This window comes from Arachis ipaensis, chromosome B9 (genome assembly GCF_059453495.1).
Source record: "Arachis ipaensis isolate K30076 ecotype BB chromosome B9, ASM5945349v1, whole genome shotgun sequence".
Classification (NCBI taxonomy): domain Eukaryota; kingdom Viridiplantae; phylum Streptophyta; class Magnoliopsida; order Fabales; family Fabaceae; genus Arachis; species Arachis ipaensis.
In genome coordinates, this window is record NC_142444.1 from 144421212 (window position 1) to 144436139 (window position 14928).

The 14928-nt window shown below is 33.9% G+C and overlaps 2 pseudogenes across 1 annotated transcript; one reads left to right on the forward strand and one right to left on the reverse strand.

The window, feature by feature from the left end:
• Window positions 1-2632: 2632 nt before the first annotated feature.
• On the reverse strand, window positions 2633-4988 carry LOC107616466 (protein FAR1-RELATED SEQUENCE 5-like; annotated as a pseudogene).
• A 5156-nt stretch (window positions 4989-10144) lies between these two features.
• On the forward strand, window positions 10145-13763 carry LOC107616465 (putative pentatricopeptide repeat-containing protein At5g65820 pseudogene; annotated as a pseudogene). The gene is made up of 2 exons (XR_015899950.1): window positions 10145-12627; window positions 12868-13763. The product of XR_015899950.1 is annotated as a putative pentatricopeptide repeat-containing protein At5g65820 pseudogene (transcript).
• The last annotated feature ends 1165 nt before the right edge of the window (window positions 13764-14928 follow it).

Consider the following 14928-nt stretch of genomic DNA (forward strand, 5'->3'; position numbering starts at 1 on the left):
AAACATTCCTAGGATGACGTGTCGTTACATATGGAGGATCATGACCTACTGAAAAAATATGCACATTATATGCCACCAATCCGTGACCTTCAATTTGTAAGTTCTCATTAATTATTGGAATATTTTTATTATAATAAAAAGTACTCAAAATTTTACTTATACATATTACATCCTATTTGTTATACAGATATATGTCCCAATCAAGGAGAATGATCACTGGTATCTAATGGTAATGAGCATTCCTGACAAAATACTTTATCATTTAGACTCTCACTATAAGATTGAAGACGATGAACCACGCAAGCATCATATTAGAAATATAGTAAGTTCTCTTACTATAGAAATAAAGCTAATAATAACATTACTTCGAATAATAAAGCACACTATTCTTATTACAGGGAGTGGTTCTTTCTGAAATAATATTTTCTGAGAAGTATGCAGAATGTGGTATACAAGAAATAGTGAGTTTCGAGGGTTGGGAAGTCCGTAGTGCATTAGGTATTCCTAGGTGCATAAATAGGTAATTATTCAAATTGTTGGTTATTTAATTTAATATATATATATTTATTTATTGTGTTCGACTTCCTTATGTTGTATTGCATGATACGTTTTCACACAGTAATAATTCAGCTATATGGGTTATGCAATGAATGAATGTGCAACAGGAATTCACTCCTGTGATCCCTCCAAAGGTAATTTTTAACATAAACAGTTTCGCTCTTTAATTACACTAATACATGTGTTAACGTTTGGTAAAATAAATTACAGCTGCATGAGGAAAGGAGATTGGAATAAGATACGGGCAGATGTTAACGAGAGGTTTCAATTATGGTGACTTATGATACACCCATAACATCTTACTTAAATTGGGAAGAATTATTTATGTCTTCTTGTTAGACTTACTAAAATAGACGAATTTATTTATTAACTATTTTTTATTCCTATTGTTTTGTATCGCCTTTTTGTTATCCTACTAAGAACCTATAATTCTGAATAAAACTCAGAATCATCAGTGTTATTTACCTCATTTTTGTTCAATTTTTCTATGATGAGCTCTTCTTCATTAAAATAAAAAAATAAACTGTATAATATATATATTTCACAACTAAAACAATAGAAGTACTTGAATTATTGAGATTTAGATAATAATGATTCGTTCACTAATCATGCTCATTATTCAATTATATAGTTCTTATTTTCTGATGACCTAATTATAAAATTAAAGTAGTGTAAGAATTCTATTTAAAAAAATTATATAAAATCCTAATTGAAGTAGTCAAAATTTTTCCATAATTAACAAAAAGAAAGGAGAGCTTTTTCCCCCTTATTTTGCAAATTATATATAACAAACTAATAAAATCTTACACTTGAAAATTAAATTCTACAAATATTATATTATATTTACACCAAAATAAATGATTATGAAATAAAAAAAGTATTATATAATATAAAAATATTAATTAAAATATAAAAACATAACATCTATTATTAATTTCACTATATATATATTTGATTTATTCAAAATATAATTTAAATTTGACCCAAGTAAACGTATTGGATTAGATCCCAACAGTAAAACATTATAAAAATATAATTTCTTAAAATATAAAATTTATGCTTTTAATTATACTAATCTGTTCTAGTTTGTTAAATAATTTATTTAATTTATTCATACATCATTCTTAAATAATATTTTGTAAATATACATTTTTTATTTTATTTATCCATTTCATTAACTTAAATTATTTTTATATTCTATTGTCGTAAACTTATAATTTTATTTACTAAAAATCAAATAAATTGACCTAACTAAACTTCAAATTAAATTTTGAATAAAATTGAATATAATTTAAAAATTAAATCAAGCTAATCTATAAACCAAACCATAGACACCCCTGGTATATAAATTTAAATAGGTTGAGTGTTTGTGTTTTGATTTTTGATTCATGAGCAAACCAAGCTCAATATTCAACATTAATCATTTGAATTGTGATCCATAACAAGTTAACAACCCACATTATTATTTTTTTATTAGACACCTTAACTTGCAAGTACCATTTACTCTTGAGAATCAACCTAACCACAGCCCTACCACTATCAATAATAATAGAGTATTTGTTACAACTAATAAAAATAAAATTCCCAAGAAACAATCTAAACCAAATTCTATAATATGAATCAAACCTGTACCTCATAAAACAAAAAAAAATGATAAAATTAGTCCTTAATGCACTAGCATTGGTCTTAAAGGTTTGGCATGAATAACCAAATATAATTATAGAAGCATTTTCATGCTTTTTTCTGTTTCTTCTCCTGTGTAGCTTCTGGTGGGGGGAAGATGATGCGGAAAAACCATGCGGCACCAACATTGCCTGATTTTATAAACATTAAATATAACAAAAATAAATTAAAAAAAAAAAAACACCAAACCCAAATAGAATAAAAATTAGAGAATACCAGAAACTTAAACCATTAACTATACCTTATTATAGCACTTCATTGCTATTGTACGAAGCATTCTCATCATATACCTATCAGCAATATAATATCATTAGTACTAGCTAATAAGCAGCAATTAAAACTTAGTCATGCTCATTGGTAAAGATACTTACCAATGAGTCATCTTCAATGTTCATGTGATCATCCGAGTCATTATCAAATGTGTCATTTCCACGGCTTTCTGACTGTGAGATGCCACGACGAACACGATAAGTTGTTCGATTGTGGCCCTCCATGCCACACTGTCCACATCGATGTTTTCTTTTATTGGACTGTGAAGCCCCCTTTTTGTCCTACATTTTCTTGGGTCCCTTGGCATGCTATGTCCGAGATCATTGGTTGTGAGTCCAGCTCCAGAAGCATCCACTTGCACACCATCTCTTACACTATCTGCATCATTGACCCCCCCCTTTTTTGTGCAACATCTTCCTCCTTAAATTGTTTCAACAAATTCATAGCCATTTCCCATGTAAAGATAAATCTCTCGTTATCTTGGCAAGCAAAGTTGGCTAGTTGTCTAAACCAATCCATCAAACAACCGTATTGACTTAGCATCAAAGAATCCCAATGAAGCCCGACCGCATTTTGCAAACCTACTTTGGCAGTCTTGGTCCACCGAGGCAAGACTAATGACCTTGGCAACTCCTCTATATCTTCATGCACCAAGACACAAACTATGTGTTCACAAGGTATGCCAAATGATTCCATTCTCATACATGAACAATTGAATTCCATCTCAATGTCACAACAGAATACACGCCACATCTCATTTGGCGTTCGGTCCAAACCGACAGAGTAAATCACATAAGAGCCAGTTTGCCCCATATTTATTACCTTCATTGATGCAGCCCGTACAAGGATTGGTTGGAACATATGAAATATTGATAGGGTGTAAACATTGGCAGCACTCCTCTCTAACTGTTGAAAACAGGTTTGCATACTGGGTCTCCCATTCACAGAGGTGAGGTCAGCCTGGACCTCTTTCCACCTTATATGGTTGACACAACGATTAAAGTGTTGAATGAACTCAACCAGATTGTACCTTGAGTTGGCATACTTTGCAATGATCAAGTTTAATCCCTCGCACCAAGAAGTAGTCCGAAAACCAGCAAAAAACTTTCCTCTTATATGTGCAGTTGCCCATGAATGTCTCTTTTTATATATATATCTAGGACCCAATTCTTGTTTTTGACACCAAATTCCTCAACTATTTCAAACCACTTTTGATGAAATACATCAATTTCATAGTCGCCTAGCATACACTTTTTAAACATGGAGGTAAACTGGGGCTTGCCAATGTTACTTGTTGCATTGCGAATCAGATGCCATGCACATAATCTATGATGTGCATTAGGAAACTCTTTTTCAATGGCGAACTTCATTGATAGATCACCATCCGTGATCACCGAAACAGGTGCTTTCCCATTCATTGCCACCTTCAGTTGTTGTAGCAACCACCTATATGTGTCTTTTTTCTCATCGCAAATTAAAGCAGCAGCAAAGATAATTGTTTGATTGTGATGATTGACACCAGAAAATACCACAAGTGGACACATATATTTATTCCTCTTATAGGTAGCATTAAAAGCCAGCACATCACCAAATAATGAGTAGTCTGCCCTACTGAGACCATTGCACCAGAATAAATTGTGCAAAGTACCATCGGCATCCATGTGATGATTAAAATAGAGAGAAGGATCATTTGTTGCTTGATCTTCTAGATACTTCAAAGCTGCATATGCATCACCGGATAATTGGCGCCTCTGCTTTGCTATTTTATTGTACATGTCCCTTTGCGTGAAAGAGAGATACTCGTAGCCACATGCCTGATTTGCTAATGCCCGATATATCTGCCAAACACTAATCCCACCCTTTTTCATGTTAACCATGTGGCCAATATCAGCCTCAGACATGAATCTATGCCCAGGAAGCAATCCAGTCAACCGAGGATCCAGAAGCGGATGATTGTGTTCATTAGAAAAATAAGAAATAAACCAACGACCACTAGGTGCATCTACACGAATCTCCATCATTGCACTGCAGCCACACCTTGTCTCGGGTGTAGGTTTTCTCTTAAGGTTTCCAATGCCGTAATTATTTTGTGGTCTAAATCCTTCACGATGACATACAAAATTCTTCAACTTAAGTGCGCCCACACGACTCTTCCTAGTCCTGTTCTTCCGAGCACTAAAGCCTCTTGTCCTCGCATATCTATTGTAGAACTCAAATGCAATGTCGACATCAGAAAAGTGAAAATGACATACATCTTCATCCCTGATGTTCCAAAATTCAATCATCCCAATGTCTTCAAGTGAGTCAATGTTATACCCTTCATCGAAGCCGTGATAATCGAACATTGGTTCCACATTTGTGTCGTCCTCATCCATATAATCCACGTCAACTTCCTCATATTTTTCTTCCTCCTGCTCATATTGATCATATGATGTATGCTCGCTATTAACCCCTTCATGAGAAAATTCTTGACCCATAACTTCCTAAACACCAATACAAAATTCACAATCTTTTAAAATTGAAATCAATCCAATAGTGTCAATCTTAGGAATCATGGAATTGGACACGAGTTTCATTTATTGTATTAAGAGGAAATGAAGAAGCGTGAATCCAAAATCTAATGGTGAAACTATAAGAGTAAAAACAGAAAGACAAGAACAGTTGGCAATGCCAGCTATGCATGCGGTGGGTGCAAAGGACAAAAAAATATTAAAGAGTATATATCCTCTATCTATCAATCTATCTATATTTCTGATCCCATGTCACAAAATCCCCGCCGCTTGCGGCCACTGAAGAACACATTGTTTTCCCTTTAAGAACCCCGCAAAGTTTGCTTGGCTGCCACCTCAATCCATAGAAACAGATTGCTCGCAAGATTAGATATGCATATGCCCTTCGATGAAATTACCCTATTTTAAACACACTGCTTTCTTTGAGTTGATTGATTGTAGCCCCCTTTCCCTAGCCCTTTACTGCATTCACTTTGGACAACTAGTTTTTAAAAATCCAATTTTCAAACCAAATATTTTAACAAAAAATCCACTTTTAAAACCAGTTTTTAGAAATTCAATTTTCAAACCATAATTTTTTTAAAAGTAAAATTAATACTAAAGTCATTTTAAAGTGTATAGGTTCATTACAACTAGAATTTGGTTCTTTATAAATCTAATGACAATAGCTAATCTATGTAACATTTAATCATTCTCAAAATATCAAAAGAATACTACCAAAAAATCTCTCTAAAATAACAACCACAAAGTATCAAAAGATGTCAAGTTATCAACAAAATCATCAAACAACCACAACCTTTGAGGAACAAGACAGCAGAACAAGACAGCATCAGTGTTTAAATAAAAAATTCATATAAATTATAATTTAGATTTGATCAATCTGAAATTTTATAGGATAAATTATAAATTCATATAAACTAATTATGGAATAATGATCTTCATTCTAATTGTGGACAACAGGTCAAAATGAGGCAACCAAGCTTATGGAAATAGATATTCTTTCAAACATATTTTCTTCGACAGCTACAGCTGAAACTATACTACTGAAATTTTACACTAAAAGCATTGGTTTCATCTAAACTTCTATGGTGCATTCAACATTTCAGGCATCATTATCTAATATCTAAACACAACCTTGAACATTATTCATAAGTTGCTCTAATTATGCAATACTTATCTTTAGCATGGAAGTTACAATCCACATCCATTTAAAAATTACCATGATATGAACTAACAGATTCAATTAGCCCTCTGTTTCTATTATCATTAACATAAAAAAATAAGTTATAGTCAGCATAAATTTAGCATCCTTCACTATAAATGTGCATTGCTTCAATCTAATAGTCCAGATAAAATAAAAGCAAAACATGGTATAAACTAGCAAGGACAATATTCGATCTCAAGGCCTAAAGATGAGACACAGAGGAAGAAGGAATATGTTATCTCATTCATACCCTGTTTCTATAATGTCATTATCCAATATCCATATATTTCATTAATGAAATCCATTTGTCCACAAAACAAAGGCGAAAAACAAAATTGGTAGATCATTGAATTCTCACAAGACATGAAATGATTTAGTGTTTTACAGATGATGGCATTTGGCATTATTTCAATTCATTGGAAAAACTGAAATAGAAATGCTTAATATTCTTAGTAACTAAAATGCATTGATAAAGAAAATGCAGTTGATAAACTTTAATGCTTAGAGACATAGTCACAATCAATTTCTTAGCCAAAGTTCATCTTAATTCATCTTAATTTGGTTCATTAATAATTTGAACCGCCAAAAAGAAACTATATGAATATATGGACTTATATATATATGAACAAAACTAGAAAACTAAAACTTTATAGGTGTGAACGGGGCTAATGAAGTGGTTGGTGGGGCCATTTACTTAGGAATTTTGGGTGCACTTGAGACAAGCAATCTCAATTCTCAAACTTTCGGTGTGTTGTGTGCAATGATCTTTAACTGTTAATTCCTTCTCCCAACTGTTATATAGCACACCATCTTTGGCTTCTTTTACTCTACTCTACTCTACTCTCTACTCTCCACTTTCTTCCTTATTTCTATCAATTTCTTTTTTGTTTCCAACTCAATTTCACATTCTCCATACAAAGTAACTACATTACTATTTATTGATTCTCAACTATCCTTAAGCTTAATCTTTCATATCCTTGGTTCTCTTATCACTTTTTATCATTTAATCTCAGCCCCAAGTATTTGATTAGCATTCAATCATCACAATATAAAATCACATATTCAAAAGATCAATTAAACATTCGCCACAACATAATCAAGCACAAATCAAACTAATATATCAAACTCAACCAATACAGCTTCATAATTTCAATTTATATATCATATGATTGAGCTTCTAACTACCCTAATCCTTATTCTTAGTAGTTGATTTCTCTTAGTATAATTCTCTTGGTCTTAAATCACAAAGAACCTGGAAATTAATCAACTAATTAACCAAAATTAATCAAACTTAATAAAATAAAAAGAAAAATGGACAAAAACCTGGAACAGAGAACTAGAACAGGGGCTACTACTTGATTTTCTCTATAAATATACGTTTGGATTTAGCTAACTTGTTTGTAACTATACATTTTAAGAATACTTGGCCAAGTTAAATGAATAATATAAAACAATGGTAGGGTCAATTTTACATTAATCTATATATATGCTTACAAGTTAACAAGAACATAAGAAAAACACCTACTTGTAACATAGGATGGTAGTGAAGTCACAAGATATGGAAGCTGTGATATGTTTAAGAACTAATAACCAGAGTACAAATGAACTAGATATGTCACATATATGGTATACAATAAATCAAGTGCTACTTCATCCTAACCTTTTGATGTTATCAAATAGTGATCTGCTAGAGTGAAGACTCAAAGAATCCAGATGAAGTATGATTGGCCCTGATTCATCACCTTTATCTGGGATACAAATAATGATCAAGTTTCAATGAAGACTGAATACATGAAACATTAGAAGAAAAAGAATTTAGAAATGAGAGAATGGACAAGAGAGATTAAAATATAACAATAAAAAGTCAAAACGATGATAATTTTTCAAGCTCTCTGCAGGTTAAGTTGAATCATTACAAGGCAAGAAAAAGCTACTTGATGATGGGGAAATTAATCTCCAAATATTGAAACTAAAATAGCTTCACAAAACATAACATTAAAGTTAAACCTACAAGAGAAGCACATCTAATATCTACATAAAATACACATGAAAACAATGACATGCAACCAAATAGGGTAATATAGTAACAAAAGCAATTTAAAATTTACCAATTACCCCAATTTTGTACTCCCGACAGATATCTATCAGATCTTTCATGGAATTGACAACCTCAGATATCTGTCACCCATTACAGGAGGCAAATGATGAGAAAGCTTGATTAGATAATAATAATAATAAACTTATAAAAAAAACTCTAAGTAGATTTAAGTGGCCATGGATTTGTTACTCCCACATTTTTGTAGGAGCATCATTAACTTGCATCAAAATAATTATAAAATATACCCCATTTTTTTTGAAAAATTTACTAATTAGATTTTGACCCCTCAAATTATTGATTTTTAACTTTTCTTCCTTTCCCTTTTTTTGGGTACGAGAAACTGAGAGAGATGAGCATCAACCAGATTGAAGCCTTTTTTTCCTTCCCTAACTCTGCTCTCACTCTCCCCTTCCCTTAGAGTTCTTGGAAAACCCTAACTCTGCCCTCCCTTTCTTTTTGATTTCAGATACAGGGTTTTTATCCAACTTCAATCCCTGCCATTCTCATCCTCTTCCTCTACTGCAAATTTCTGTGACCTGCTTCCGCCGCCGCGCCACGCCTCCGCCGCTGCCGCCCCCTGCTTCTGTATGTTCTCCAATTTTTCGACTGCATAGCAAATGCTTTGCTGATAATCTATTTCCTGTCTCCTTACTTTTGCAGCCTTCCCCAATTAAATCTTGGTGATTAATTTACTATTATCGTCGTATATTCTTCACTGAATTCCATATTTTCGTGAATCGTCCTCCTAAAAAATTATGTCTCTTGATGGCATGCTATCTGAGGATTTGGAGATAGATGCAATGATGCATTTCTTTCTTGGCTAGAGACTAGAGTAGACTGACCGTCAGATAGGCAACTATGGAAAGGATAGCATATAGAAAACTGTCCTTGTCCTCCATTTTAATTGAATAGTTTGTGATATATGTGTGTCAAATTCTCTTTCATGAAGTATGGCAACAGATAGGAGTGCACTAACGCTTCTTACAATTTGTTTTGCATTAGGTTTTGGCTGCTGGCCGTCAACTTGCAAAGAGTCTGGAGTTGCAATCTCTAAATGATTTAGGTTTTTCTAAAAGATATGTGAGATGTTTGCAGGTACACTACTTAAATCTGGCCATGGATTCTTTACTCCCACATTTTTGTAGGAGTATCAATAACCTTCATAAAAATAATTACAAAATATACCCCTTTTTTTTTGAAAAATTTACTAATTAAATTTTGACCCATCAAATTATTGGTTTTTAACTTTGTCCCATTTCTCTTTTATTTTCAGATTCAAAGGCATTTAGAGAAGAGAGATCTGTTAGGGTTTCTCTCTTTATCAATTTCTGCTAGCATTTTCAATCCCCCTCTCTCTCTTCCTCTTCGCCTACTCCAAATCTCAATATCTTCCTCTTCCTCTCGCTGCCGCAACCTGCGCCCGCCGCCGCGCAACATACTGCTGCCGCGCAACCTGCCCCCGCCGCGCAAGACGAGAAACTGAGAGAGATTAGAGTTCTTGGAGAGCATCAACGAGACTGAATAAATCTCCTTCTGAAATAGAGTTTCTGAGTTTTCTCCTGAGTTTTTTTCTGCCGTCGCATCTGACTTTTTTCTATTTTGTTCTGTTGTGTTCTGTCAAACAACTTTCGAGTTTTCTTCTGTTTTATTCAAACCGAACCCTTAGTTTTGGATGTGCTCTAATTTTGAACCATTGCATAACCCAGTTTTTTAGGAAAGATGAAAAGGTATAGAACTACAGATTTTAAAATCTCTCAATGTTGAACTCTTCATTTCAACTGATCCTGCTGTAAGTTTCTTTCTCACTGTGGTTCAAGACGATTTTGGCTATTTACTCAAAATTTTTCTTATGTCCTTTTCTTATACGGTAGTTACCCAATAGGCACCCGTTAACAGATTAGTATTTGCAGCGACGGGACATGGGATGCTGAGAACCTCGCGGATGAGCTCCGGTTCCAGCTGAACACACTGACGGCGACTCCCACAAAATTAGGTCTTGCTCTTCATTCACTCCTTTCTTGGCAACTCCATTGTCTTTCCTCAATGTATGCTTCTATGTCCGATTTCAATTTGTGATTAACAAGAGTTGGGTGCTTTGCTTTATTCCACTGCCAAATTCTTGACGCCCCTCTCCAATGCTTCTTTGTCATTGTTCCTAGTCTCACCCTCGTTCCTCTCAAATCGAATCATCTGGTGGCGACAGAGTACCAAACCAGGGTTGAGTGAGTCTCACTGTCTCTGGCACTCAAGATAATGCAGAGATTTTCGAGAAAAATATTGCTTTCTTCAAAAGAGTTAATTTTTTTCAAATTCCCTTGACAGATTCATTAACAGTTATTAGACATGAAAATACACTATCCCAGCTGTTTTCTACTAGTTTTGAGGTGTGTTCACCACATTCACTACCACTCAATCATAAGTCCTCAGAATTTGATAATAATAGCAGCTGCATCAGCAATGCTGCGTCAAAAGACCATTTTGGCCTTATTCGCCTTCAATGTAGTCCAGAAAAGGATGTAAATGATGAAAGCTACAATGAGTTTGCCTCTGATGTGGAAAAAGTTTATAGAATATTGAGAAAATACTATTCTAGGGTTCCCAAATTGGAGCTTGCTTTGAAAGAACCTGGAATTGTTGTGAGGCCTGGATTAACTGAGTGTATCTTGAATAGATGTGGCGATGCTAGAAATTTGGCATATAGATCCTATGCATGGGTTCTAAGCAGTCCGATTATCAACACAGTCAAGAAGTTTACAAAGCTATGATTAAGGTTTTGGGCAAAATGCAGCAATTTGGAGCTATTTGGGCACTAATTGATGAAATGAGGCAAGAGAATCCTATGTTAATTTCTTCATAAATGTTTGTTATTCTGATGAGGAAGTTTGCTTCTACAAGGATGGTTCAAAAGGCTATTGAAGTATTAGATGAAATGCCCAATTATAAATGTGAGCCTGATGAATATGTTTTTGGGTGTTTGTTGGATGCATTGTGCAAGAATGGTAGCATTAAGGAAACCGCTTCACATTTTGAGGACATTAGATATCGATTTCCTCCAACCATCAAACATTTCACTTCCTTGTTATATGGTTGGTGTAGAGAAGGAAAACTTATGGAAGCAAAACATGTGATGGTGTAGATGAAGGATGCAGGCATTGAACCGGATATGGTTGTTTATAACAATTTGCTTTGTGGTTATGCTCTAACTGCGAAAATGGGAGATGCTTATGATCTTTTGAAGGAGATGAGAAGGATAGGTTGTGGACCAAATGCAACCTTGTACAGAATTTTGATCTAGTCACTATGCAAACATGAAAAATTGGAGGAGGAAATGCGGTTATTTGTTGAGATTCAGAGAAATGGCTGTGATGTGGATGCCATAATCTATACAACATTGATTAGTGGGTTTTGCAAGTGAAAAAGGTTGGAGGAGGTTATGAGCTTTTGGATCGGATGATACAACAAGGCCTTGTGCCAAATCAGCTGACTTATCATCATCTCATGTTGGCCCATAAGAAAAAGAAAGAACTAGAGGAGTATATGGAACTCATGAATGAGATGCACAAGAGATCAAGGAAGGTGTTCGGCTTTGGAATGAAATGGAAGCAAGTGGGCTTAGTCTAGGCATTAACACCTTTGTCATGATGATTAATGGCTTTCTTAATCAAGCTTGTCAGATTGAAGCTTGTGAACATTTCAAGGAGATGGTTGACAAAGGAATTTTTACTATACCTCAGTACGGTACATTGAAGGAGTTGATGAATTCCCTTTTAAGAGCTTAAAAGCTTGAACTGACTAAAGATACTTGAAATTGTATCACATCTACCAAAGGGTGTAAGCTGAATATGGATGCATGGACAATATGGATTCATGCACTCTTTTCAAATGGGCATGTGAGGGAAGCTTGTTCCTTTGGCATAGACATGTTGGATCAGGGGTTAATGCCACAGACAATTTGCGGTAGAGATCACTAAAAGGGTGAGGAAAATGGCTGCTGATCAAAAGATCAATTTCAAGATGTACAAGCGGAGAGGAGAGAGGGACTTGAAAGAAAAAGCAAAGGAGAAAAAGGATGGGAAGAAGAGGAGGGCTAGGCAACGCCATTGGGGTGGAAGCCGTCAGAAATCTAACACATTATAAATTTCACTAATGAAGCTTGACATACATTCTAGAGGTTTTTCAAACGAGACTCTCATTTTGGACCAAAATTTGGTGAAGCAATTTAATTGGATGAAAATTAATGATGTTATTTTGGTTTGATTCAAGGCATGATCGAAGACATAGGAGAAGTTGCTTCGATCTTTGAGGTATCAATTTCTATGTTTTACTTAATGCCTTTATGGGTAGATATTGAGGCAAGGAGTGGTTTGCATTTTAAATTTGACAAAGGTTTATGAATGCAATTGAATGCTTTATATTAAGCTTATTATTACTTTTTTTTTTGGTGTGAAAAAGGGCTTGTATCGTAGCATCGTTAGTATTGTATTACAGATTATTTGTTGAAATTTTTTAATATATATTGCTTTTTTTTATTACTTCTCTAACAGAGGATATGACCATCCACTTCACCATATCAGTGCTATTAAGTACATTGCTCATGGGCAATTTGAAGAGGAACTTCTGAGATTCCTGCAGCATTGTGCAATATTGATTCAGGGGTTCTGGATTGCAAAAGCGCATTGCTACCTCTTAAAAGGTGAAATTAAATGCTTCACTTGCTTCTTGTACATTATGCTCTGATTGTACTTTAGTGTTTTTGGCAGCAACAAATTTAAAATATTCTCTATTTAGGTAAATAAAACCATGAATAACAAACGCACCAAAAAATAGAGTTTAAACTTTTCTCTGTATTTGATTTGATTGTATAACTATTGCATTGTGTTATTTACATATGTACAAAATTAGTGGGATCAAAATTGCTTTATGTTAAACATAGTCTCTATTGGGATAATATGTTCAAAAGGGTTGTCCTAGTCTTAATCATGCTCCTAAATAAGAGCTCTAATTTTTTCTCATTGCTTTCAAAATCTCCAAAGCCTCCAATTACTCATTTCCTGCTTTCATGTTCGAACCATCAGCACCTGCCTTTAAAATGATGTTCAAAGCTGCATTCACCAATTGCAACTCATTGCAATTTTCCGTGTTATCTTCAGATGCAATCACTCCCTTATGCATCAACTTGTTCATCCATTTGGTTGCCTTTGACTTCGACGCTAGACGAGTAAAAAATATATGATGTTATTTTCATCCAATTAAATTGCTTCGCCAAATTCTGGTCTAAAATGAAAGTCTCGTTTGGGGAACCTCTAGAATGTATGTCAAGCTTCACTAGTAAAATTTATAATGTGTTAGATTTCTGCCGGCTTCCACCCCAATCGCGTTGCCTAGCCCTCCTCTTCCTTCCATCCTTTTTCTCCTTCGCTTTTTCTTTCAAGTCCCTGTCTCTTCTCCGTTTGTACATCTTGAAACTGATCTTTTGATCAGCAGTCATTTTCCACACCTTTTCAGTGATCTCTATCGCAAATTGTTTGTTATATAGTTTTCGCAGACCACGCATTAGCTTGATAGAAGTATCCGGATGTGGCATTAACCCCTAATCCAACATGTCTATGCAGAAGGAACAAGCTTCCTTCACATGCCCCTTTGAAAAGAGTGCATGAATTGATATTGTCCATGCATCCATATTCAGCTCACCATTTAGTAGATGTGATACAATTCCAAGTATCTTTAGTCAGTTCAAACTTTTGAGTTCTTAAAAAAGAATTCATCAACTCCTTCAATGTACCGTACTGAGGGGTAGTAAAAATCCCTCTGCCAACCATCTCCTTAAAATATTCACTTGTCCGTTATGCATAAGAGGATTTGAACATAATCTAATTAAAGAGAAAGCATGTTCACTTGTCCCTTATGCATCAATCAACTTGCTCATGTTTGCTATGACTTTCCTTAGAATATTAAGATCTTGATGCTCAAAATATGCTTGTTTCGATACTTGAATCTTCCTTGATCCTTCTAAGAGCAGTTCAAATGTCATAATGAACGTGATATCATGTGCATCATTTTCTTCATATTCATAAAATTTCTACCAAACATTACTGGCTTTTGTTTTCTCTTCTATTTCTCTATATTACATATTAAACGAACTCATTATAATTTCATTTCATATTCAATTTTTCCCTTTTCGGTTTCTAAATTTTAGGGTATTAAATATACAAATAGTTTTTCAAAAATAATATGTATATATCAAATATCAACTACTAAATTAGTACAAAATACATATTAAAAATATAAAACACATATCATGCATATTTTTTGTGTGCATGGTTGATATTTTTATTTTATTTACAAAAATATTATGTGCACACTAAAAATCAGTGATCATGTATTTATGTATATATATATATATATATATATATTGTATTTTTATATTTATATTAATAATTAATTGAATGACGTTTTTTTTTTATGTACACCAGGTACCTTTGTTTTTGTTTATTCTAATTTCCTTTTTTTTTATTTCTTATAAAGGCCCAATTTTCTAATCTGGCCAAATTCTATCTATTAATTGTTCCTGTGGGAAGCAGAGATCAAAGCCTGATTATGAAGCA